Source organism: Hyperoodon ampullatus (assembly GCF_949752795.1).
Source record: "Hyperoodon ampullatus genome assembly, chromosome: X".
NCBI classification, from domain to species: Eukaryota; Metazoa; Chordata; class Mammalia; order Artiodactyla; family Ziphiidae; genus Hyperoodon; species Hyperoodon ampullatus.
This window is the reverse complement of record NC_136913.1, coordinates 6,112,994-6,137,696: the sequence shown is the minus strand read 5'-3', so window position 1 is coordinate 6,137,696 and position 24,703 is coordinate 6,112,994.

Genomic DNA, 24,703 nt, shown 5'->3' with positions numbered 1-24,703 from the left:
TTGGGTCTTCGTTTCTGTGCGAGGGCTTTCTCAAGTTGTGGCAAGCGGGGGCCACTCTTCATCGTGGTGCGTGGGCCTCTCACTATCACGGCCTCTGTTGTTGTGGAGCACAGGCTCCAGACGCGCAGGCTCAGCAGTTGTGGCTCACGGGCCTAGTTGCTCCGCGGCATGTGGGATCCTCCCAGACCAGGGCTCGAACCCGTGTCCCCTGCATTGGCAGGCAGATTCTCAACCACCGCGCCACCAGGGAAGCCCCCATCGTCTTCTTGATTACATCTGCATTTCAAAGGGGAGACATTTCTGGGGACCAGCGTGTGAATGCATGTTGAAACATGCCTTAAGGGGGAACAAGAGAGCTGACGTTTTTCTTTCCTTTTTTTTTTTTTTTTCTCTTTTCTTTTTTTTTTTACGGCTGCGCCATGCGGCATGCAGGATCTTAGTTCCCCAACCAGGGATGGAACCCGCGCCCCCTGCAGTGGAAGCGCGGAGTCAACCTCTGGACTGCCAGGGAAGTCCCTGATGTTTTTCTTTAAAGTTGGATACTTCCTAAATAACACCAACAAATAAATACTGTATTTCCTCAACTCAAAGATAAGGGAATATTTTATCTTCTTTCCCCATCTACAGTTTTTGTTTCAGAAACGAAGACACATCTTACCTTCAGTTTAATGTAGCAGGTTTCTTCTGTCTGAAAATCTTCAGTATTAGACTTTTGCTATGATATACAACTTGATGGTGTCTTGGAATTAAAGGAGTACCAGGAATTTGTAAGCACTGTTGAGAATTCGGTATTCGTGGCCTACTGCTGCCATAAACATTTATCACAGACTTAGTAGACCACACACATTTATTGTCTCACAGTCCTGTAAGTGAGAAGTTTGACATGGGCTCACTAAAATCAAAGTCATGGCTGGGCTGAGCTCTTTTTTTAAAATTTTTACTGGAGTATAGTTGACTTAACAATGTTGTGTTAGTGGCAGGGCTGAACTCTTAACTGAAGGGTCTGGGGGCTGTCCGCTTTCAAGCTGTTGGAAGAACTGAGTTCCGTGCTGAGGTCCGAGGTCCCCATTCCCCGCTGGCTGCCAGGTTCTCAGCTCCTAGAGGCCCCTCTCTTTCCCCGCCTCACGGTCCCTTCCATCTCCCAGGCGAGTACTGGCAGGTTGTGTCCTTTTCATGCCTCATCTCTCTGACTTTGTTCTGCTGCTGCAGCTCTCTGAGCCCAGCGGGGAGAGGTTCTCTGCTTTGAAGGGCTCCTCTGATTCGTCTGAAGCCCACCTGGATGATCCAGGGTACCCTCCCCTGTCAGTGTCCTTTACACATCTATAAGATCCCTTTTGCCATGCAACGTAACATATTCCTAGGTTCCCAGGATTAGAAGGACATGGAATTCTTTGGAGGCCATCATTTTGCCTGTGACGAACCATAATGTGTCCTGCGTGAACGGAAGTCTTCTTAAAGCCCCAAGGCAGACTGAAGGGCCCTGCAGAACAGCGACAGGGCCAGCGTGAGCGCAAGGAGATGCTGGAGAGAGGCTTTCAGTCCTACAGCAGAGAGCACTGCTGACCCTTTGTGAAGCACACCGGTGAACACAACTTGTGTGTATGTCTCTGTAGAGTTTTCTGTGTACTGAAGGAATGCGTGCCAATGACGCAAAAAAGCCGAATTCGGGTTACCTTACCTCTGGTGTTTCTGGGGTGCCGCTGACAGCTTTGGCTCCTGTTTACAGAGGAAGTGGCTGGCAGCCAAGCCCCTGAGCAGGTCACTTGCTAACATTCACTTCGTGGAATAGCAAGAAAATAGTAATGTCCTCGGGAAGAGTGGACCGTATTTCCAGACAACTGAACATTCCTTTATTACCTTTTCATGAAAGAACTGGCCTAAAAATATAGCTCCTCTTGGGGTCAATGGTGTGTCCTACTGTTCTAAAATCTAATACTCTCTGCCGTTATTTTGCAAAGAGTAACATTATTTCCATTTTGTAGATAATACCGCCCGTTTAATGAGCTGTCTCGTTTGTCCTTCAGTATTGGCGCTGCAGATGACCCTACATGGGGAGGCATAATGAATTGAAAGGCCATGCTATGACTCCGTAAGAACCTCAGAAAATGGAAGGTACAACGCCTGTTCCATAAGGGCAGGAATGGACCCATAGGGAAACTCGGCTCGTAAATTTCCTCGTACCTATAGCTCCATGACTGTGCGCTAGAAACAGGAAAGCACTTTTATGACCCCAAACTGCCCGCATACGTTGTCTTGCACAGGGCAGATTAGTCATATGAGTGAGTCAGACATCACCTCCTTAAGTAGAAGATTTCATATAAATGGTTACCACACTTACAGGAAACTTATCTATGTTTAGACGTGTTTAAACCCACTGTTTCACCACTTAAGCTCAGTAATATTGAATACTGAATCTCCAGTTCTGCAAATGGCTATTTCAGAAGACAAGCTGTAATCTCCAGCTGAAGTAAGATTGGATAAGTGGCCGAAAGTAAGAATGTTCTGCCTTTCAACAATTTCCCAATCTTGAGAGGCAGTAAAAGGGGATTTTATGGGCTTCCCTGGTGGCGCAGTGGTTGAGAGTCCGCCTGCCGACGCAGGGGACGCGGGTTCGTGCCCCGGTCCGGGAGGATCCCACATGCCGCGGAGCGGCTGGGCCCGTGAGCCGTGGCCGCTGAGCCTGCGCGTCCGGAGTCTGTGCTCCGCAACGGGAGAGGCCACAACAGTGGGAGGCCTGCGTACCGGAAAAAACAAAAAGGGGGGATTTTATGGGACCAAAAATGATAGTATTTACATTATGCAGCTTAAAAAGTGCAACAATAGGCCTTTTTTCCCATGTGAAGAAATTTTAAGCAGAGACTATTATATTTCCGTAGATAATGTGACTTTTGATTCAGTGACAGAATTGCATACCCAACAGGGGTGCAATGATAAAAATACCCAGCATCTGCTTTGGGGAAATATGACTCCTCAGTTCTTCAGATGAAAGGTAATCAATTCTGGCACCCATTTTATTGCATCCGAATATGTGATGTGTATCTCTGTGCATTTAAACTGTCTCAGTTCTGTGTGTTCTTTCTCCCTGCCGACGGTTAGAAATGCACTTTCCTTTCAACACGTTTCAAACCCTGACTTCTCAGGATGGTTGTTTCCTCTGATTTGCTCCCTGCCCACTTCCCCAGGCAGGACCATCCTTTCCTTACAGGAAACTGGGTTCAAGCCCTGGGTCCTGCTGCACTTTGCTCTTCTTGGTTCGCCATTGGTGTGGACTGCTGTCCTACAGATGTGGGTAATGAGACCTCTGTCAAGTGTGATTATTCTGAATGGGCTATGACACTGTGGCTTTGCCCTGTGTCCCCCCAATATTCTCCCCAAAAGACCCCCTTTTTTTTTTTTCTTTTTTTTTTTTACAAAACAAGACATTTTTATTTGGTCCATCAGAGCCTGAGTCTGGGAACACTCATGGAGAATCATCCTACAGGGGTGGTACTGACAATTGATAAAATAGCCTCTATGTCAGAAGAGCTGCCATATGTACAGGGTTAAAAATACTCACAGCTCAGAGTAGAAGGAGGAATATAAAGGAGGCCCAAAGGGGAGTCTAGTGCTTCTGGGTGCTTCTCCAGGTGTAAACCACCCGCCCTGCAAGCCCCATGGGAAGCGAGGGGCCACAGACTGGGCCACCCGCTGCCTGGGGGCTGCAGGACAGTGAGGCCAGGCGGCCCAGGAAGCCGGGTTCCGTCATCCTTGGGCAGACGCAGAACTCGGGGCTGAACTGCCCCCACCCAGACTGTGGACCACAGGGAAATCCCTGGTTTAGTGCAAAACCTGGGCACATCAGCCAGAGTCCTTCATGTGCGCGAACCTCAGTGATGAGCTTGCACGAAAAGCTGGGGGCCTGGGATGGTGGAGCTAAGTGAGCAGAGGGTTGACGCTTGCCAAGGTGGAGGACAGGGAGAAAGGGTGCTCACGAGTTGGGTGATGGGGTGGCTGGTGGCGCTTGTTCCTGAGCTGTAGCGTCCTGGAGGGAGGGGCAAGTCAGGAAGAAGATGGGAAACGCAGTGGGGCTTCAAGGGTCTGTGGCGTATTCACGTGCAGCTTCCTAATATGTAGTTGGCTTTATGAGTCTGAAATGTAGCAGGCAGTTCACATGAAAAGGCTGTTAATGTTGAGAGGGCAGCTGGGGAGACTGGCATAAACTGGGGCTTAGCATACTTCTTCTATAAAAGGCCAGAGAGTAACTATTTTAAGTTTTGTGCACCATAGGGTCTCTGTTGCAGCTCTTCAGCTCTGCTGCAGCAGCTCAAATGCAGCCATAGGCCATATGCCAAACAGTGGGTGTGGCTGTGTTCCAATAAAACTTTATTTACAAAAATGAGTGGTGGGCCTGAGTTGGTCCTTCGGCTGCAGTTTACCAACTTCTGCTATAAATTGTGAATCGAAGACATGGAACAGGTCTCTGAGGAATATAAGTACTTATAACAGAGCCTCTGAAAGTATAAAAGTATAAAAGAATCTCCTGGGAGCTATTTCAAAGGCAGAGATTTCTAGGCCCCATACACGTTTCCCTTGCAATAGAAATCCAAGCTTGGATTTAAGGGATGGACAGTGAAGTGAGCATAAGGAAACAGGGGAGAGGGCAGCTTCCTGGAGCCCGGTGGAGGGGCTGTGTACAGCACCCCTAAGAAATTAAGAGTAATTAGGACCACACTTCATCCATTGACCATAGCAACAAAAAGTTTGGGTTTAGTGTTGGGCGCAGAAGCCCGCCTATGGTGGGTGGAGAGGCACAGGGAAATGAAAACAGAAAATAGTGGCTCCAGACAGCTTTTTAATGAAGGGGAAAGCGAAGGTGGTTTTTAACTGGAAGAAGAGTTTCCAGGGAAATGTTTGTTTTAAGGTACGAGAGACATCATCACATTTAAAGGCTGATGACAAGAAGCCAGTGGAGAGGGGCGGTGAGGAACTCAGGAGAGAGGGGACAGCTGATGATCAGAGCCAGGATGCTGAAGATGCAGCTGCTGGGCGACCAGGGTTTCATGGGAATAAGCATCTTTATAAAGAGAATAAAAGTGAAGTGTCAGTTGCAAGTAAATTTAGAGGCAAGAAGATAAAGTGAAAAAAAAAAAAAAGATAAAGTGATTGCAACTGACAGCCTCTTGGGTTTTCCTAAGCCAGGCCTTAGGTCATCTGCTGAAGGTGAGTGGGGAGGTCCTGTAGCTGGTAGGCTGGAGGGGATGAAGATCCGCTGCAGAAGATGGGAGAGAGAAGCAGGTAGGAAAGAGGAAGAGTTGTGGGTGCGCTCTGCATCGGATTCAAGTCCAGGTCCTCCAACAAGCCTACATTATCCCCTCCTGGGTGGTTTTCACTTTCGTTCATTCAGTCTAAGAATACCCATGGTGTGCCCATTGCATGCCGGGCTACAGTGGAAGACTCAGCATCTGTGGAACATCATCCTTGCTCTCAGGGAGACATAGAATAAAGAAGTGCGAGGTGATACCTGTAGGAAGAGGTAACCAGAGCTCCACACAGACAGACAGACACACACACATGTGGGATCTTCCCAGACCAGGGCTCGAACCCGTGTCCCCTGCATTGACAGGCAGATTCCCACCAGGGAAGCCGCAACAGGGTATTTTTGATACTGCACATATTGTAAGGTTACAGCTTGGTGAATTTTCACTACTGTGAACATATGCAACCACCACTCAGATAAGCGAGCAGAATATTCCCAGCCATACAGACCCTTTCTCATGCTCACTCCTGGTTACTAAGCATCTCCCTCTCCACAGCTAACCATACAATTGACTTGACGTTGTACATAACTTTTGTCTGTTTTGAACTTTACCTACATCATACATCATACTGTATGTCCTTTTTGTCCTGTCTTCTTTCACTCAGAGCCAAGTGTATGGGATTCTTCCATGTACCTCCATGGAGCAATAGTCCCTTGATTCTTATTACTGTCTTACAGAATATTGTTGTAATTTTACCACCATTTATTTATCCATTCTGCTGTTGGTACACATTTCCCTTTTTTTCTCTATTACAAATGGCACAGCTCTGAGTAGTTATTTATTTATTTATTATTTGTACATTCACAACAGTGTGCAACCGTTCCCTCTATCAAGGTCTGTACAAGTTTCATCACCTGCAAATGCTCTAAGTATCCTTCCTTGTGTGCGTTTTTGGTGGATGTATACATGCACTCTGTTGTGTATGTACATAGGAGTATAATTTCTGGGTCACAGCTATATATTTGGGTTGGCCAAAAAGTTCGTAAGATGCTCTGGAAAAGCCTGAACGAACTTTTTGGCCAACCCAATATGTATTTAAAAATAACAATCACGAGAGAGGAGATATGGGAATATATGGATATGTATAGCTGATTCACTTTTTTATAAATCAGAAAGTAACACACCACTGTAAAGCAATTATACTCCAATAAAGATGTTAAAAAAATTTAAAAATTAAAAAAAATAAAGATAACGATCACAAAACTGCCATGTAGCTTAGACATTTACAGGATAACACTGTTTGGGTTTTTAAATACTATGGTTCATTGCAGACAATTTGGACAGTTCAAAAGGTCACGAAGTAAAGAATAAAAATCATGCATAATGCTCACATCCAGAGACAGCCACTCTTAGTGAGTCAAGGTGTCCTAGCTAACCTTTTATGTGTGCATTTCACGGACTACTTTTAAACCATTTATTTTTACTCAATCGTGAATTTTGTTTTATAGCTATTCCTTTACAAAATATTTTTAGTGGTTGAATAGTTATTCTATGCTACGTGTCTATCCTTGCTTATTTTCCAGTTTTGGGACTTATAGGTCATTTCTAATATTCACTGTTTTAAAATACCAATGTTGTGGGTCAATGTGCATCTGTCTTTGTGGGTATATATCTCTATTTTCTTAGAATTACTTCCCAGAGGTGGAATTGCTGGGAATAAGGGTATTATCAGTCTTAAGGTTTGGTATATATTTCCACCCTGACCGTACAAGGGTATGTCAGTTTGTGTCTCATCTTAGCAGTGTATGGAATGTATGAATCACCGTTTCTCTACACCTCAGCTCATGCTGGTGGTCTAATGAAAATTCTTTGGCAATTTGGTCATACTGGAATACTGTGTGTGTCCTAAAATACAACAGCCAGATTGTTTACACAGAAAATGCATCAGTTTCTTGTAGTAGAGACGAAAATGGAAGTTTAAAAAATATTAGAATGGTTCAAAAGAAATATGCTGATCTATAGGCAGTGTAAATGTTTATCAGACTAGTGATATGTAGAATGTTCTAGAACTGTCTCCTGTGCCTCTCCATTCTCATATAAAACATTTACCAGCATTTTATTATCGATACAAACATTCATGCTGTGCCTGCTGGGTATTATTTTAAAAACAGCACACCATCCTTGCCCTGTGTACAATGTAGTAGGGAAATCTTACTTAAAGTCCATCAAAGAGTTAAACAACATTATGGGAAATCAGAGTTCAGGACAACAGTAGAAGCATTTTCATGAGGCATTTGATGATAATAATCACAGGCATTCCAAAGATAGATGGCTGTTACAGCAAAGAAGGTGAATTGGACAGATTTTCAGGGAAGGAGGGTCTGAAAGTCCCTGGATCGTTCCAAGTGGGGGAGGCCTTCTAGGAGTTCTGAAAAGTGTGAACAAAATCCCCAAAGAGGAAAACTGAAGGCTTTTTTTTCAGCTTTACTGGGGTATAATTGACAAAATTCTAAGATAATAAAGGTGTACAGTATGATTTTATACACACACACACACACATATTGTGAAAGAATTTCCCCCATCAAATTAAACACATCCATCACCTATCCTCCTTCCTTTTTTTCCTTCCTTCCTTTCTTTTTTTGTGAGAACAATTGAGTTCTACTCTCTTAGGAAACTTCAATGATATATAATACAGGGTTATTAACTATAGTAACCATTTTGTACATTGGATCCTCAGATCTTATTCATCTTATAACTGAAAGTTTGGACCCTTTGACCAACATTTCCCTGTGTCCCCCACCCCAACCTTCTGTTTCTAGAAGTTTGATTTTTTTTTTTTTTTAAGATTCCACATATAAGTGAGATGATGCCATATGTGTCTTCTCTGTCTGGCTTATTTCACGTAGCGTAAGTCTAGATTCATCCACGTTGGCTCAAATGGTAGAACTTCCTTCTTTTTTATGGCTAAATAATTCAAAACATTTTGGAAAAGTGCAATTAAATCTTCGGACCCAAGGATTGACTTCTTTGAAAATCTGAATTCCGGAGTTGAAGAGTGGGTTAAGAAAAGAGAATCCATCGGTACTGAGCCGCCAGAGACGCTGGTCTCAGTGCAGACGGGTTCATGGTCTTCTCCTGCGGGCCAGATCTCAGGTGACTGTGAGAAGTGGGATTTAAAGGAACAGAGAGACAGGACGCAGAGGGAGGGACACTTGTGAAGCCTAGTGTGGCTAGGTGATTGCTAGGCTAGATGCAGTGGACAGAGAATTGGTCACCTGAGAAGTTAGTGTGCACAGATCAGGGGAGTGAGAACAACGGGTAGACAGGAGTATGCAGGCACCTTTTACTGATTTAGCGATTTTGCCTTGGGCTTGGCATCGTCATCTTATGATTGCCCCTGAAATGGGCGAAGGGTTCCTGGTGAAGACAACAGAAGGGAGGTACTGTGCCGTATGTGTATAGGTTTTTGCAGAATTGCTGGTGCACACCTGTTCAGGAAATTATGGTAGAGCAACAAATACATTTGCATGTGTACAGCAGCTAAGGAAGTTATGAAAATGAATCCAAGTACAGACTCCAGAGAATTCAAAATGCTACTTCTCTCCCTATTCTACTCTCCCCCAAAAGCTTTCTTGGTCATCTTTAGGACTCCAACTGTTTATTCTGAAATTTAATAAATGGAAGGAAAATATCACACGTATATTCTGTCTTTTCTGAATGGATTTTACTTCAAGGATTTTAATTCAAGGTAATTTTACTTCAAGACTATCTGGATTTTACTTCAGATAGTCTATGATGGAAAGCCATTCTTTGTAGAGAAGCACATTAATAAACAAAGGAGGGATAATAAGAGCATCATGCTTTGCTACCCCTAATGATGTCATACATCAAGGCAGTGATCATCGGTGGCTGCCAAAATCTTTAGGTGAAAGGTTGATGGGAGCTTTCAGATGGTTCCATCAGGGTGACCCCTCCAGAACCCATGTCAGTCTTATCCGTATTAGCAGTGCCTCCTGCTGGGATGCAATAAGCTCCACCAAGGAAGTATTCTTGCCTTCCCCCCCCCAAAAAAAAATCAAGCCTCAATCTAATCAAGTCTCTAGAGCTAAACAGCACTTTGTATAAAAATACATGTGATAAAGGAGCATGTAAAAAATCACCACAAGAACACAACGTGTAACATTCTAGATGGTGGGAAATCTTATAGGACTATTGACTCAGGTTCTGAACCATGTAAGTGACATAGGAGGAGTGCTGGGGAGCTGAAAGAATCTTAGGTGACGTATCAATCATAAGAATCCTGACGCAAACAGATTAACTGCTGAAATTTTATCTTTCTGCAAAAAGTGAAAAAATAAATGATGACGGCTGGTATTAAATGATACTTAGGAATACTTGTTAATTTTGTTTGATGTGGCATTGTGGTTAAGTTTTTAAAAGCCCCGATTAGAGATATCTGGTGAAGAAGTTATAGGTAAATGATGGTATTTTGACTCAGAGGGTAGTCCGCCATTCTGGTTTACCTGGGACCGAGTGGATTCCTGAGATACGGGACTTTCAGTGCTATGGGCTGGTCCAGGGCAAATATGGACAGTGGGCCTTTCCATCTGAGGTTTGCTTTAAAAAGCTCCATTAAAGGAAAAATAGAGAGCGCTTTAGAAAAATGTTGATGGTGAAATGGAGCAGTGGATACCTAGAGGTTTATGACTCCATTCTGTCTCTTTGGGACTAGGTTTGAGAATTTCTGTTCTAATAAAAAATAAGATAGTAAAGATAATAATAAAATGATCTCTACTTTTAATAGTGTTTCTGAATGATAAGGGTATCTTTTCTCCATTTTGTCATCATCTGGGGAATCAAGGAGTCAAAATAAGAAGGAATCTCAGGGAATTTGTGGATATGGTGAAGGCCACTCAAAGTGTGTGTTATAGGGAGAACTTTTGGCAAAGATGCAAAGCTGGGGAGATTTCCTTCTATTTGGGCCATATGTATTTCCACCGGCCACGCCACGCCAATGATTTATTTGCCGGCTAGACAATGGTAAACTCAGGAAATAATTTATTTACAAAAAACATTATGTATATCGGAGACTGGGTGTGAGGTCTTGTTGGAAATACAGGGCCGATATACTCATATAGCATCTTTCTCCAAGGAGTGCTATCAACAGCAAGTTAATTCTGTGGTGCTGAATGTGAGGTCGACAGGAAACAGATATTTCTGCAAAATTGAATTGAATCTTTTGAGTCCAAATGGCAGTTTAATGGCATACGGAAAAACTCGTGAAGGAAACAGACACCCCTGTCATGTAATCTAATATTTGACAAGTTTTGCACAAACGTTTTGACAACTTTCAGGTCAATGTTGGACAGTTTTCCGATTATTCAACGTGAAATAGGCAACCAAATGCCAGGTTACCTGTATAACGTTAAAGAGAGAAAATAAAACGGTGTCAGGAGATTACAGTCAGCCCCAAATATTTTCGCTTTCTAGTTGCGTGCAAGTTGACGCTTATTTCTAAAAACCCTTTCGGCTTACGTCAATAAAGAGAATGTGAGAAAAGCAAAGGCGGCTGAAAACGGCAGTGTCGGGCGGAGCAAGCCTGCAGGAGACCCGCCACGCGCCCCGGCCTCCGAGCTTCCGTGGGCACCGCGTGGGATGCCGTTCACACGCGTGTGCACACGTGCTCGTGCCGAGCCCTGCGCCTGGCCAGTGTGCTCGTGCGCGGAAATGCCTGACTGCACGAGTGGAAGCGGCTGGCCGGGCCCCTGATCTCTGCAGACCAAGCTTCTTGGAACCGGGTCGTTCTACCTCGAAGGATGGCTGTGTGTGGTCACATGCGTGTCACAGATGTGCGTGTGTCCATCCCCAAACCTAGACGTGAACTAGGACACCACATCCGTATCTGGGGCAGGAAACCACAAAACCTGACCATCAGAACAAGGCGGCCGGGGAGAGAAGTGACTAGTTTTTTATTTGAAGCTGCCGTCAGCACCCTGTGGGAGGAAGTACTGGGATCCCAGTATTGGAAACAGACAGCTTTGCTTTGTTTTACTGACTACAGATCCTTGAAAGTCTGATGACTGGGATGAAATATGACCTTTTGTCTGTGATGGCGTTCAGGTGAGACCAGCTGCGATTTGGCTCCTGGAAGCTCTGCAGTAATAGAAAATATCATTTGTCTCAAAGGCTCAGGAAGCAGTCTGGAAAGGCCGGTTTGGGGGTTCACATGTACACAGCGCCATCACCAGGGCAATCTGGGACATGCATGATCCCCAGAGCTAGTGCCTGCAGTTGGGAAGAGCCCTGCAGGGAGGAAACACCTATCATCATCATCATCATTAGCAGCAGCAGCAGCAGAAGCTTCAGCATGAGCATCATCAATAGGACCAGGAGAGATCAGTGTCTGCAGCCTCCACGCCAGAGCTGCAAATAAATAGGGAGCTCCCAGTCCAAGGAGCTTCGCTGGAGAGAACTAAGAGCACGCTCTGATTAGAGTTAGGGGATGCAGGTTTGGAGTCAGAGAAGAGGCGATGGGTGGAAGCGGGCGATGACTGGAGCGCTTCCTTCGCGACGGCTGGGCTGGGCTGGGCTTTGCCCCTGAGTTCCAGAGCAAGCCTCACTTGCAAATGATAAGCCCCAACTCCCAGCAGTCTTCTCCAAAACTTGTCTGCTCCGCTGGCCTCTGTGTTTCTGCTAAGGAGGAGAAAAAAATGTCCAAGGGCAGCGCGGAGGGTTAGCCAGTATTGTGGGAATTGCCAGAAGACAGAGGTCTGCCGGTCTAGGGGATTCACCCTTTCCTTGCCCTGTGACCTAAGTCACAACACTTGCTCTGTTTGTGTTGTCGAATGACCACAATGGGATAAAATTTGCAAGTTTGTCTTGCAGAGTAAATGAGATACAAAAAGCACCAACATAAACGTGCTGAAATAGTCTCTTTTATTAAATAGTTAATAATAATGTATAAAATCCAGTTTTGATGGCGAGAGATCCTGGGTGCAAATTGGTCCAAAAAAGGGTGTAATTGTCTTGATATTGCATTTGTTGGGGCAGCAAAGTGTAGAAAGAAGAGGCTCAGAAGCTAGAAGTCCCTGATTTCCCTTGGGTCGGCCTTTTTATTGAAGAATTCATACACTACATGCACATTTTAAAGAGGATCCTAATAACAAGCAATAACTAATCAATGATGATTATTATTATTTTAATGAGCACCTGCTATGTGATGTGTGCTCCATTCAGCAATTTCCCACTGACTCTCTCTTTCACTCTTAAGAACCAGGTGGGTGAAATTATACCTGTTTTTATTTTTTAAAATTTATTTTTTAAAGTAAGGTATTTTCTCTTTTTTAAAATTTATTTATTTTATTTATTTATGTTTGGCTGCATTGGGTCTTTGTTGCTGCACGCGGGCTTTCTCTAGTTGCGATGAGCGGGGGCTTCTCTTCACTGCGGTGCACGGGCTTCTCATTGCGGTGGCTTCTCTTGTTCTGGAGCACAGGCTTTAGGCACGTGGGCTTCAGTAGTTGTGGCATGTGGGCTCAGTAGTTGTGGCTCACAGGCTCTAGAGTGCAGGCTCAGTAGTTGTGATGCACGGGCTTAGTTGCTCCGCGGCATGTGGGATCTTCCCGGACCAGGGCTCGAACCTGTGTCCCCTGCATTGGCAGTCGGATTCTTAACCACTGTGCCACCAGGGAAGTCCTATACCTCTTTTTAGAGAGGAAGTAATTGAATGAGGCACCAAGAGATTTTTCTCTTATTGCTGTAAAGTTCATTTAACTTGGACGGAGCAGGCCATGAGGTCTGCCTGGCTTTACAGACAGAAACGTTTTCAGGTGAATTCTGACATCAAAAGACTGTATACAGTATTTTTTGCAATCAGTTATGGAATATGTGTTTAAAAAAATGTGACCCTTTCTTAAGTGTGTGTCTAATTTTCGTGTAATATATAAATGACTACAAATAGTCGCCTATGTATTAGTCATCTAAGTAATTATATTAGACTTGGGTAAAGTTACATGGTTTGTTACTTAAAGAAAAACAAACTTATTAAGCCATAATTTGCTGATATCATATGCTAGTTTGTCAATTTCACTTTCTACTTTTTTCTTTATTTTTCCTTTTTACTCTGTCAGTATTAATATAGGTAACCTACCTATACAGTGTTGCCTTCATAAATTAAAAAAAATATTGGTAATTGTGAAATACTTTTTAAGTGAACTCCGGGGAAAAATGTGTCACGTTTCTGAAGTATAAAGAGAATTCCCTGATTTAAACATCTGTACTTAATGGCAATACTGATTTTAAAGTCTCCCCACCTCACTTTTGTCACCGTAGAAACACCGACCCTTTTTCTACTTGAGTATGTATGGGAATTAAAGGATGAAATTACTGCCATCTTGTGTTGCATTTGTTAAATGTCTTTCAACTGCCTTAGAGAAAAATGGAAATAAACCTTCACATTTCCAGCCCCTGGGTTTCACTAAGTAGGGAAAGCTCTTCTTCATCAGAGGATGAGGATTCTAAATAAATTTTAAGTTCACTTAATGAATATTTAAATTTAAAATCCAACAAAGCACCTGCGTGATCATTTCTCTTCGTACAGAAGAATCACTCTTTAAGTCTGACAATGCAGAATTTTTTTTTTGCCTTGATCTCATTACATCAAAATATTCCTTAGTTATCTCAATAACTTTATTTACGTGATAAAGTTACCTGTATTATTTAAAAGCTGTTGGGGTGAATGACTAGTACAGGCACACCTCATCTTATTGCACTTTGTGTTGCGTAATTGCACTGCTAGTTACTTTGAATTTTACAAATTGAAAATGTGGGTCAACCCTGTGTTGTCAATTGATGGTTAGCACTTTTTAGCAATAAAGCACTTTAAGGTATGTACATTGTTTTTCAGGTTTTTTTTGTTTGTTTTTTTAAAAATGCTATTGTACACTTGATAGACTACAATAGAGTGTAAACATAACTTTTTAAAAATAGATCTTTATTGGAGTATAATTGCTTCACAATACTGTGTTAGTTTCTCTTGTACACCAAAGTGAATCAGCCATATGCATACATGTGTCCCCAAATCCCCTCCCTCTTGAGCCTCCCTCCCACCCTCCCTATCCCACTCCTCTAGCTCATCGCAAAGCACCGAGCTGATCTCCCTGTGCTATGCTGCTGCTTCCCACTAGTTATCTATTTTACATTCGGTAGTGTATATATATGTAGATGCCACTTTCACTTCGCCCCAGCTTCCCCCTCCCACCCGTGTCCTCAAGTCCATTCTCTATGTCTACCTCTTTATTCCTGCCCTCAACTAGGTTCATCAGTACCATTTTTGTTTTTTTTTTTTAGATTCCATATATGTGTGTTAGCATATGGTATTTGTTTTTCTCTTTCTGACTTACTTCACTCTGTATGACAGACTCTATGTCTATCCATCTCACTACAAATAAGTCAATTTCGTTTCTTTTTTATGGCTGAGTAATATTCCATTGTATATATGTGCCACAACTTTTTTATCCATTCATCTGTTGATGGACATTGAGGTTGGTTCCATGTCCTGGCTATTGTAAATAGTGCTGCAGTGAACACTGTGGTACACGACTCTTTTTGAATTATGATTTTCTCAGGGTATATGACCAGGAGTGGGATTGCTGGGTCATATGGTAGTTCTATTTTTAGTTTTTTAAGGAAGCTCCATACTGTTTTCCATAGTGGTTGTGTCAATTTACATTCCCACCAACAGTGCAGGAGGGTTCCCTTTTCACCGCACCCTTTCCAGAATTTATGGTTTCTAGATTTTTTGATAATGGCCATTCTGACCAGTGTGAGGTGATACCTCATTGTAGTTTTCATTTGCATTTCTCTAATAGTTAGTGATGTTGAGCATCTTTTCATTGCCTCTTGGCCATCTGTATGTCTTCCTTGGTGAAACGTCTATTTAGGTCTTCCGCCCATTTTTTAATTGGATTGTTTGTTTTTTGGTATTGAGCTCCATGAGCTGTTTGTATATTTTGGAGATTAATCCTTTGTCTGTTGTTTCATTTGCAAATATTTTCTCCCATTCTGAGGGTTGCCTTTTTGTCTTGTTTATGGTTTCCTTTGCTGTGCAAAAGCTTTTAAGTTTAATTAAGTCCCATTTGCCTATTTTTGTTTTTATTTCCGTTACTCTAGGTGGTGGGTCAAAAAAGATCTTGCTGTGGTTTACGTCAAAGAGTGTTTTTCCTATGTTTTCCTCTAAGAGTTTTATAGTATCTGGTCTTACATTTAGGTCTTTAATCCATTTTGAGTTTATTTTTGTGTATGGTGTTAGGTTGTGTTATAATCTCATTCTTTTACATACATGTAGCTGTCCAGTTTTCCCAGAACCACTTATTGAAGTGGCTCTCTTTTCTCCATCGTATGTTCTCACCTCCTTTATTGTAAATTAGGTGACCATATGTGCATGTGTTTATCTCTGTACCATTGATCTATATTTCTGTTTTTGTGCCAGCACCTTACTGTCTTGATTACTGTAGCTTTGTGGTATAGTTTGAAGCCGGGGAGCCTGATTCCTCCAACTCCGTTTTTCTTTCTCAAGATTGCTTTGGCTATTCGGGGTCTTTTGTGTCTCCATACAGATTTTAAGATTTTTTTGTTCTAGTTCTGTAAAAAATACCATTGGTAATTTGATATGGATTACATTGAATCTGTAGATTGCTTTGGGTAGTATAGTCATTTTCACAATATTGACTCTTCCAGTCTAAGAACATGGTATATCTCTCCATCTGTTTATGTCATCTTTGATTTCATTCATCACTGTTTTATAGTTTTCTGAGTACAAGTCTTTTGCCTCCTTAGGCAGGTTTATTCCTAGGTATTTTCTTCTTTTTGTTGCAGTGGTAAATGGGAGTGTTTCCTTAACTTCTCTTTCTGATTTTTCGTTGTTAGTATATAGGAATGCAAGAGATTTTTGTGCATTAATTTTGTATCCTGCAACCTTAACAAATTCATTGATTAGCTGTAGTACTTTTCTGGCAGCATCTTTAGGATTTTCTATTTATAGTATTATGTCATCTGCAAACAGTGACAGTTTTACTTCTTCTTTTCCAATTTGTATTCCTTTTATTTCTTTTTCTTCTCAGATTGCCGTGGCTAGGACTTCCAAAATTACGTTGAATAACAGTGGTGAGAGTGGACATCCTTCTCTTGTTCCTGATCTTAGAGGAAATGCTTTCAGTTTTGCACCATTGAGAATGATATTGGCTGTGGGTTTGTCATATATGGCCTTTATTATGTTGAGGTAGCTTCCGTCTATGCCCAGTTTCTGGAGAGTTTTTATCATAAATGGGTGTTGAATTTTGTCAAAAGCTTTTTCTGCATCTATTGAGATGATCGTATGGTTTTTATCCCTTAATGTGTTAATGTGGTATATCACATTGATTACTTTGCATATATGAAGAATCCTTGCATCCCTGGGATAAGTCCCATTTGATCGTGGTGTATGATCCTTTTAATGTGTTGTTGGATTCTGTTTGCTAGTATTTTGTTCAGGACTTTTGCATCTATTTTCATCAGTGTTATTGGTTTATAATTTTCTTTTTTTGTGACATCTTTGTCTGGTTTTGGTATCAGGGTGATGGTGGCTTTGTAGAATGAATTTGGGAGTGTTTCTCTCTCTGCAGTTTTTTGGAAGAGTTTGAGAAGGATAGGTGTTAGCTCTTCTCTAAATGTTTGGTAGAATTTGACCGTGAAGCCATCTGGTCCTGGACTTCTGCTTGTTGGAAGATTTTTAATTATGGTTTCAATTTCATTACTTGTGATAGGTCTGTTTATATTTTCTAATACTTCCTGGTTCAGTCTTGGAAAATTGTATCTTTCCAAGAATTTGTCCATTTCTTTGTGGTTGTCCATTTTATTGGCATATAGTTTTTTGTAGTAGTCTCTTATAATCCTTTGTATTTCTGCGGTGTCAGTTGTGATTTCCCCTTTTTCGTTTCTAATTTTGTTGATTTTTGTCCTCTCCCTTCTTTTCTTGATGAGTCTGTCTAAGGGTTTGTCAATTTTGTTTATCTTCTCAAAGAACCAACTTTTAGTTTTAATGATCTTTGCTATTGTTTTCTTCATTTCTATTTCATTTATTTCTGCTCTGATTTTTATGATTTCTTTCCTTCTTCTGACTTTGGGTTTTCTTTGCTCTTCTTTCTCTAGTTGTTTTAAGTGTAGGGTTAGATTGTTTATTTGAGATTTTATTGTTTCTTGAGGTGAGATTGAATTGCTATAAGCTTCTCTCTTAGAACTGCTTTTGTTGCGTCCCATAGATTTTGGGTCATCGTGTTTTTGTTGTCATTTGTTTCTATGTATTTTTTAAATTTCTTCTGTGATGTCTTCAGTGATCTCTTGGTTATTTAGTAGTACACTGTTTACCCTCCATGTATTTTGTGTTTTTTTGTAGTTTTTTTCCTGTAATTGATTTCCAATCTCATAGCGTTAGTGTCAGAAAAGACGCTTGATACGATTTCAGTTTTCTTAAATTTTCCGAGGCTTGATTTGTGACCCAAGCTGTGATCTATCCTGGAGAATGTTCCATGTGCACTTGAGAAGAAAGTGTATTCTGCCACTTTTGGGTGAAATGTTTTATAAATATCAATTAAATCTATCTGATCTATTGTGTCATTTAAAGCTTGTGTTTCCTTATTTATTTTCTGTTTGGATCATCTGTCCATTGGTATAAGTGGCATGTTAAAGTCCCCTACTATTATTGTGTTACTGTCGATTTCTCCTTTCATGGTTGTTAACATTTGCTTTATGTATTGAGGTGCTCCTATGTTGGGTGCATAAACGTTTATAATTGTTATATTTTCTTCTTGGTGTGATCCTTTGATCATTATGTAGTGTCCTTTCTCTCTTGTAATAGTCTTTACTTTAAAGTCTATTTTGTCTGGTAGAGAATTGCTACTCCAGCTTTCTTTTGATTTTCATTTGCATGGAATATCTTTTTCCATCCCTTCACCTTCAGTCTGTATGTGTTCCTAGGTCTGAAGTGGGTCTCTTGTAGACAGCATATATAGGGATCTTGTTTTTGTATCCATTCAGCCAGTCTGTGTCTTTTGGTTAGGGCATTTAATCCATTTACATTCAAGGCTATTATCGATATGTTTGTTCCTATTACCATTTTCTTAATTGTTTTGGGTTTGTTTTTGTGAGTCTTTTTCTTCTCTTGTGTTTCCTGCCTAGAGAAGTTTCCTTAGCATTTGTTGTAAAGCTGGTTTGGTGCTGCTGAATTCTCTTAGCTTTTGCTTGTCTGAAAAGCTTTTGATTTCTCTGTTGAATCTGAAGGAGATCCTTGCTGGGTAGAGTAATCTTGGTTGTAGGTTTTTCTCTTTCATCACTTTAAGTATATCCTGCCACTCCCTTCTGGCCTGCAGAGTTTCTGCTGAAAAATCAGCTGATAACCTTATGAGGATTCCTTCGTATGTTATTTTTTGTTTTTCCCTTGCTGCTTTTAATATTTTTTCTTTGAATTTAATTTTTGATTGTTTGACTAATATGTGTCTTGGTGTGTTTTTCCTAGGGTTTATTCTGTATGGGACTCTCTGTGCTTCCTGGACTTGGGTGACTATTTCCCATGTTAGGGAAGTTTTCGACTATAATCTCTTCAAATATTTTCTCCAACCCTTTCTTTTTTCTCTTCTTCTTCTGGGACCCCTATAATTCAAATGTTGGTGCCTTTAGTGTTGTCCCAGAGGTCTCTGAGATTGTCTTCAATTCTTTTCATTCTTTTTTCTTTATTCTGCTCCTCGGCAGTTAGTTCCACCATCTTGTCTTCCAGCTCACTTATTCGTTCTTCTGCCTCCTTCTGTTATTGATTCCTTCTAGTGTATTTTTCATTTCAGTTATTGTGTTGTTCATCTGTGTTTGTTTGTTCTTTAATTCTTCTAGATCTTCATTAAACATTTCTTGTATTTTCTCAATCCGTGCCTCCATTCTATTTCTGAGATTCTGGATCATCTTTACCCTCATTACTCTGAATTCTTTTTCAGGTAGATTGCGTATTTCCTCTTCATTTATTTGGTCTTGTAGGTTTTTACCTTGTTCCTTCATCTGTGACATATTTTTTTGCTGTCTCATTTTTTTGTGTGTATGAGTGGGATTGTGTTTCTGTCTTATTGGTTGTTTGACATGAGGATTCCAACACTGGAGTTTGTAGGCTGTTGGGTAGAGCTGGGTCTTGATGCTGAGTTGAGGACCTCCGTGAGACCTCACGCTGATGAATATTCCCTGGGGTCTGAGGTTCTCTGTTAGTCCAGTGGTTCTGACACGGAGGTCCTACTGCAGGAGCTTTGGCCCGACCCCCGGCTCGTGAACCAAGATCCCACAAGCCGCGTGGGGTGGCAAAAAAAAAAAAAGAGAGAGAGAGCACTAACAAAGTAAAAAATAAAATTAGACTAGGAAACTAACAGATACGTTAGAAAGAATATAAAAATAAAAATATAGATGAATCAACAACCGGAAGGTACATCAGTACCACAATAGTAAAAAAAAGAGGAGGAGGGAAAAGAGAAAAAAAAAAAAGGGTGGGGGGAAGGCCTAGGGTGGGGGGAAGGCCTTGGCTGTGGAGGGCAGGGCCTAAGCAAGTAGGAGGTTTGGGCAGTGGGTGGGGCCTATGCTCAGGACCCACAGGGCTGGAAAAAGCCCTGGGGACTGTTGGGGCTGGGGCTTAGGCTCAAGGAACAGCAGGGGCCCAGGCGTGCCCCCCACCCCTGGTCTCAGAGGGCAGGGGACCTCACTTGGGAGCCCGGCAGGCTTCCTGGGCTGCAGTGGGTGGGGCAAACGCCCTCAGCTCCTCACTTCCCAGAGGGCCCGTCCCACCTGCCTCTCCTGTTCTCCCTTTGGCCTCCTTCCTATGCCCCCAGGACCAACGTGGCTGCGGGGATGGGGGGACCTGGAGGGCAGGGGACCGGCCTGGAAACTCAGCAGGCTCCCCAGCCAAGTGGGCAGGGCAGTCACCCTCCGCTCCTCTCCTGCCTGCCTTTCCTGATCTCCCCAGCCTCAGGGGCGCCGATCCTACTTGGCCTCCACTTCTCCTCCCCCCTCAGTCCCCCACCATGTCTTACCAGTTCACTTGGGGGTTCCTCCCGTCTCCTTGGGCATCAAGTTCCCCCACCCGTGGCCAGCAGTCACCCTCGTTGCGGGGAGACGCTAACTCGGCATCTTCCCACACCACCATCTTGACTCTGCCGCATAAACATAACTTTTATAATACACTGGGAAACCAAAAAATTAGTTTGACTCACTTTATTGCAATATTAGCTTTATTGTGATGGTCTGGAACCAAACCTGCAATATCTCCAAGATATACCTGTATATTTGGATGTGAAAATTTGCTGTTCAAAATGCTTTTGGGCTACAAGGGTAGAAAGGGCATGAGGACTTTGACTGGGAAGGGGTTTATCCCTGCTCATCTGTCTGGAGCCCCCGTGCTTTTTGTGAATTGGATTGGCCATGTGTACAGCCATGGTCTTCAAACATTCTCGCTTAAATACTCTCTAAAAGGATCTTGCCACCCTGCGCAACTTCTAGCACACTTTGGTTACATCCCAAATTATACATCATCGTTTGAACTAGATAGAAAAAATAGAATTTCCAGCGTACTGTCCATATAGACAGCTTAACACAGAACTGTAAGATCACTCTTTTAAACATGTTCAGTATAATCTAATCACTACAGCAATTTGACACCTATTATAAGCAATTAAAAACCCTGAAAAGGCACTTTTCTAACAGGATGAAATTTTACATCATTTGTTTTCTTCCTTGAATTTTAGTTTCCATTCTGATTTCTGCAGAGAATTTTACCTTAAAGTAATGTTATATGATGCTTGAAAATCTTTTATTGGTAACTTGTTTTACTTACTGCTGTGGTCTGAATGTTTGTGCCCTAGCCTGCCACAGTTCATGTGGTGAAATGTTAACCTGCAGTATGATGGTATTTAGAGATGGAACTTTGGGGGGTGATAAGGGCATGTGGGTGGAGCCCTTATAGATGAGTCCCCAGAGAGCACCCTCACTGCCCCCGCCCTCCCATGTGAGGACTCAGCTATGAGCCAGGAAGAGGGCCCTCGCCTGACCATTGTGGTGCTTTGGTCTTGGACTTCCAGCCTCCAGAACTGTGAGAAACAAATTTCTGTTCTTTATAAACCACCCAGTTTCTGGTATTTTGTTGTAGAAGCCTGAACAGACTAAGACACTTACCTGAAACAATACTATAAATTATTTTAAACGTTACTTTTAAAAAATGTCTTGTAACCACAAGACTGAAGAGTTTAAAATTTTTTTCTAGTTTGTGTTTTCATTACATTTATTATTATTACATAGTTAATCAAAGCAACATAAACAGACATTGTTTAATTAAAGCATAAACATTCATAATTAATAAATAAAATTTCTTTAAGTGAATCTTTTAATGAGATAAGTAGAGGTTTTTTCCCCATTTTAAATTTATTTATAAATCCATATATAAGGGTTTCTCAACTTGGACACTGTTAACATTTGGGACTGGATAATTCCTTGGAGGCTAAGGAACTGTCCTCTGCATTGTGGGATTTTCAGCAGCATCTCTGGCCTCTTCCACTAGATGTCAGTAGTATCTACTCAGTTGTGTCCTCCAAAAATGCCTATAGACACTGCCAAATCTCCCCTGGGGAGCAAACTTCCCCTCCCCTCCAAAATATCCCTGCTGGCTATTCCATCAGGTCCTCCTTCAGTTTTGTGAAAACAAACACTTGGAAATAACGATCTTCCAAAGGATTTATTACCCATCACTAAGTTAATTTTTCTCAAATTCTCATAATTAAACCAAAAATAGTTATGAGGACTTGTAAAATGATTATTAATTTTACATTTTTTCCCTTAGAGGTACTCTTTTAACCCAATAAACAGAGTTGAGAACAATATAAATATTGTTGAATTACAATAAACCTTTCCCAACACTACACTTTTTGATAAAAATGTGCCCTACGTGCGCTTTTGTCAAAACCTTGGATCTATGTATAAGCTTTTCTCAGTAAATGAGAAATTTCTACTGTGAAACTAATAAACAAATCAGCCTCTTTTTCAAAGTAATCAACCATATCAGACTTCCTTTCCGTCAAAGCATTCAGACAAAATAGTTCAAGTGAAATGCATGAGTTAATTTATGTTTCAAAGAACATCATAAGACCTTCTGGGGAATAAATTACGGTAGACATTTGTAAGACTAATTATCAAAAGCAGTAAAGAGATAATGAATTTATCCATTTTTATTGTAGGCTATATAAACAAGAATAAATCTATATCCTGTTACTCATTATTTAATTTGCAGTAAACGTAATGTGATGTGTTGTATAAAATTGCAAGTTTTTATTAAGCAAGGGTTGTGATAAATGACATGATATTCTTTTGGTAAATATGTGTGCTGTTGATAGGCTTTTGGGAATAACTAAGAATCATCTATAAAAATTCAGACATAACTCTCTTAATTCTGTGAGACATCATGATCTTACTTTTCCTCTTTGTTTAATGAAAAAGAAAAGATAAAAAAACTAAAAATCAGTTATCCCAGGATCCTGTATGTTTTATGTCTTATTAATGAGAAATAAAATGTTAAACATTTTATATGATGAAATGAGGTGGGGTTGACTGTAATTTAAGGAAACACACGTTGCTTTTTTTGGTAAAGTAGGTTTCCATTGTTATTGGATAACGCACGAAATCCCAAAGAAAGCACATCAGATTTTTTTATTCTGAAGGTTTAAATCCAAAGTACTGTGAAGATCGGGTAGATCCTGACTCCCGTCAGTTGCATTTAATAAAATCAAGGTTACTAGCCTGTATCGATTCACCTGCTTGAAGATATTTTTCTTTCTCACTCATGACACACCACTTGCCCTGGACTATGTCTTGAGACTCTGAAAAGGATTGTTTGCATTGAGCTACATGGGAAAAATAACTTTTCTTATTCAACATTTTAAAATAATGTTCTTTTTGCTTTGTTAGTAGCAAAGGATGTCTCTTGAAAGACAGCCTAAGATAATGGGATAGGTGAGACTGAGGTTGGTTAAGGAAAGCTGACATCAGTGTCACACTGCCCAGCCTCTGCAGCGTCTCTCGGGCCTGGCCTCTCTCCTCAAACGGAAACAGGGTGTGTGAGCAGAGCTCGGATTGTAGTTCTACTCGCTTTCCTACTCAATGAGCATCTTACATTCACTTCCCAGTTTCCAAAATGTGTTAAAATCTCCTCTGCTACCGTCTCCTCCCGCATTCCGTCTGTCATTATGAATTAATACATTGATTGACATACCATTATTGTGAGCTTTGAAAAGGAGAGAGAGAATATGTGTTGTTAATCCACCATGGGTATGTAGACCTCTTAATTTTTCCAAAACTCCAAATTTAGACCTTATTTAACAATCTAGTTGATTTCTTTAACAAGATAACTAACTCTTCCTCTTAACTATAATGGAGAGTTTGAGTTTTTATAATATCACCAAACCAAATCCCTTGTTATTGTATTAGAGCAGATTGACAGCATTTCATAATTCTTGCAACTGCTGTTTCTTTCTCTGAGAAAAAAGCTCATGACTGGTGTAAGGAGCTCCTAACAAACTCTTTGTTTGCCCTAGGTCAGGGGATGGCAAACTAGAGCCAGTGGGTCAAATCCACCCAGCTCCATGTTTTTGTAAATAAAGTTTTATTGGGACACAGTTACACGCCTTCCTTTCTATACTGTCTGTAGCTGCATCTGAGCTACAGTGATGGAGTTGTGTAGCTGGGATAGAGACTGTAGATTTCTACATAGGGCATGTTACCCCGCTTGCTGGTGTTGGCTTGGTCTGTGCCAAGCTGTGTTAATTCTTTGTAGGAGATTTCAGATGCTGCAGTTACGGCTTCGGAGGATCTTTCTGACTCTAATATATGTACCATGCTTTATTCTCACCATGCACATTAACATATGTCTGGCACATGTGAGCACGTCTTTCATTTTGCAGCTGATCAAAGGTTTGCTTTGATGAAGGGATTTTCTGTCCAAGTCTTCCTTGTTACAACCAATAGGATTATTGACTTGTATCCTACTTGTATTTTGTTATTTATGTTATTTATATTATTCATGAATGGAAAAAATATTAATTCACTCTCCTCGAATGCTCTTTTATGGACGTGCACAATTTGCATTTATGGCTAGCTTTGCCAGATTTAGCAAGTAAAAATACAAGATGCCTAAAGCTGAATTTCATATAAAATTCATCAGATCATTTTTTAGGAGAAGTATGTCCCAAGAAAATGTAATTCAAACTTAATACGGCATCTTGGGTTATATCTAGTAACTCTATTTATGATTTAAATTTATAGTATGTGTGTTTCCTAGGGTGGTAGAGCTCTAGGAAATTACCCCAACGATGGCACATAGACTTGAAATAAAGAACTGAAAACTCCACTTTTACAAATGC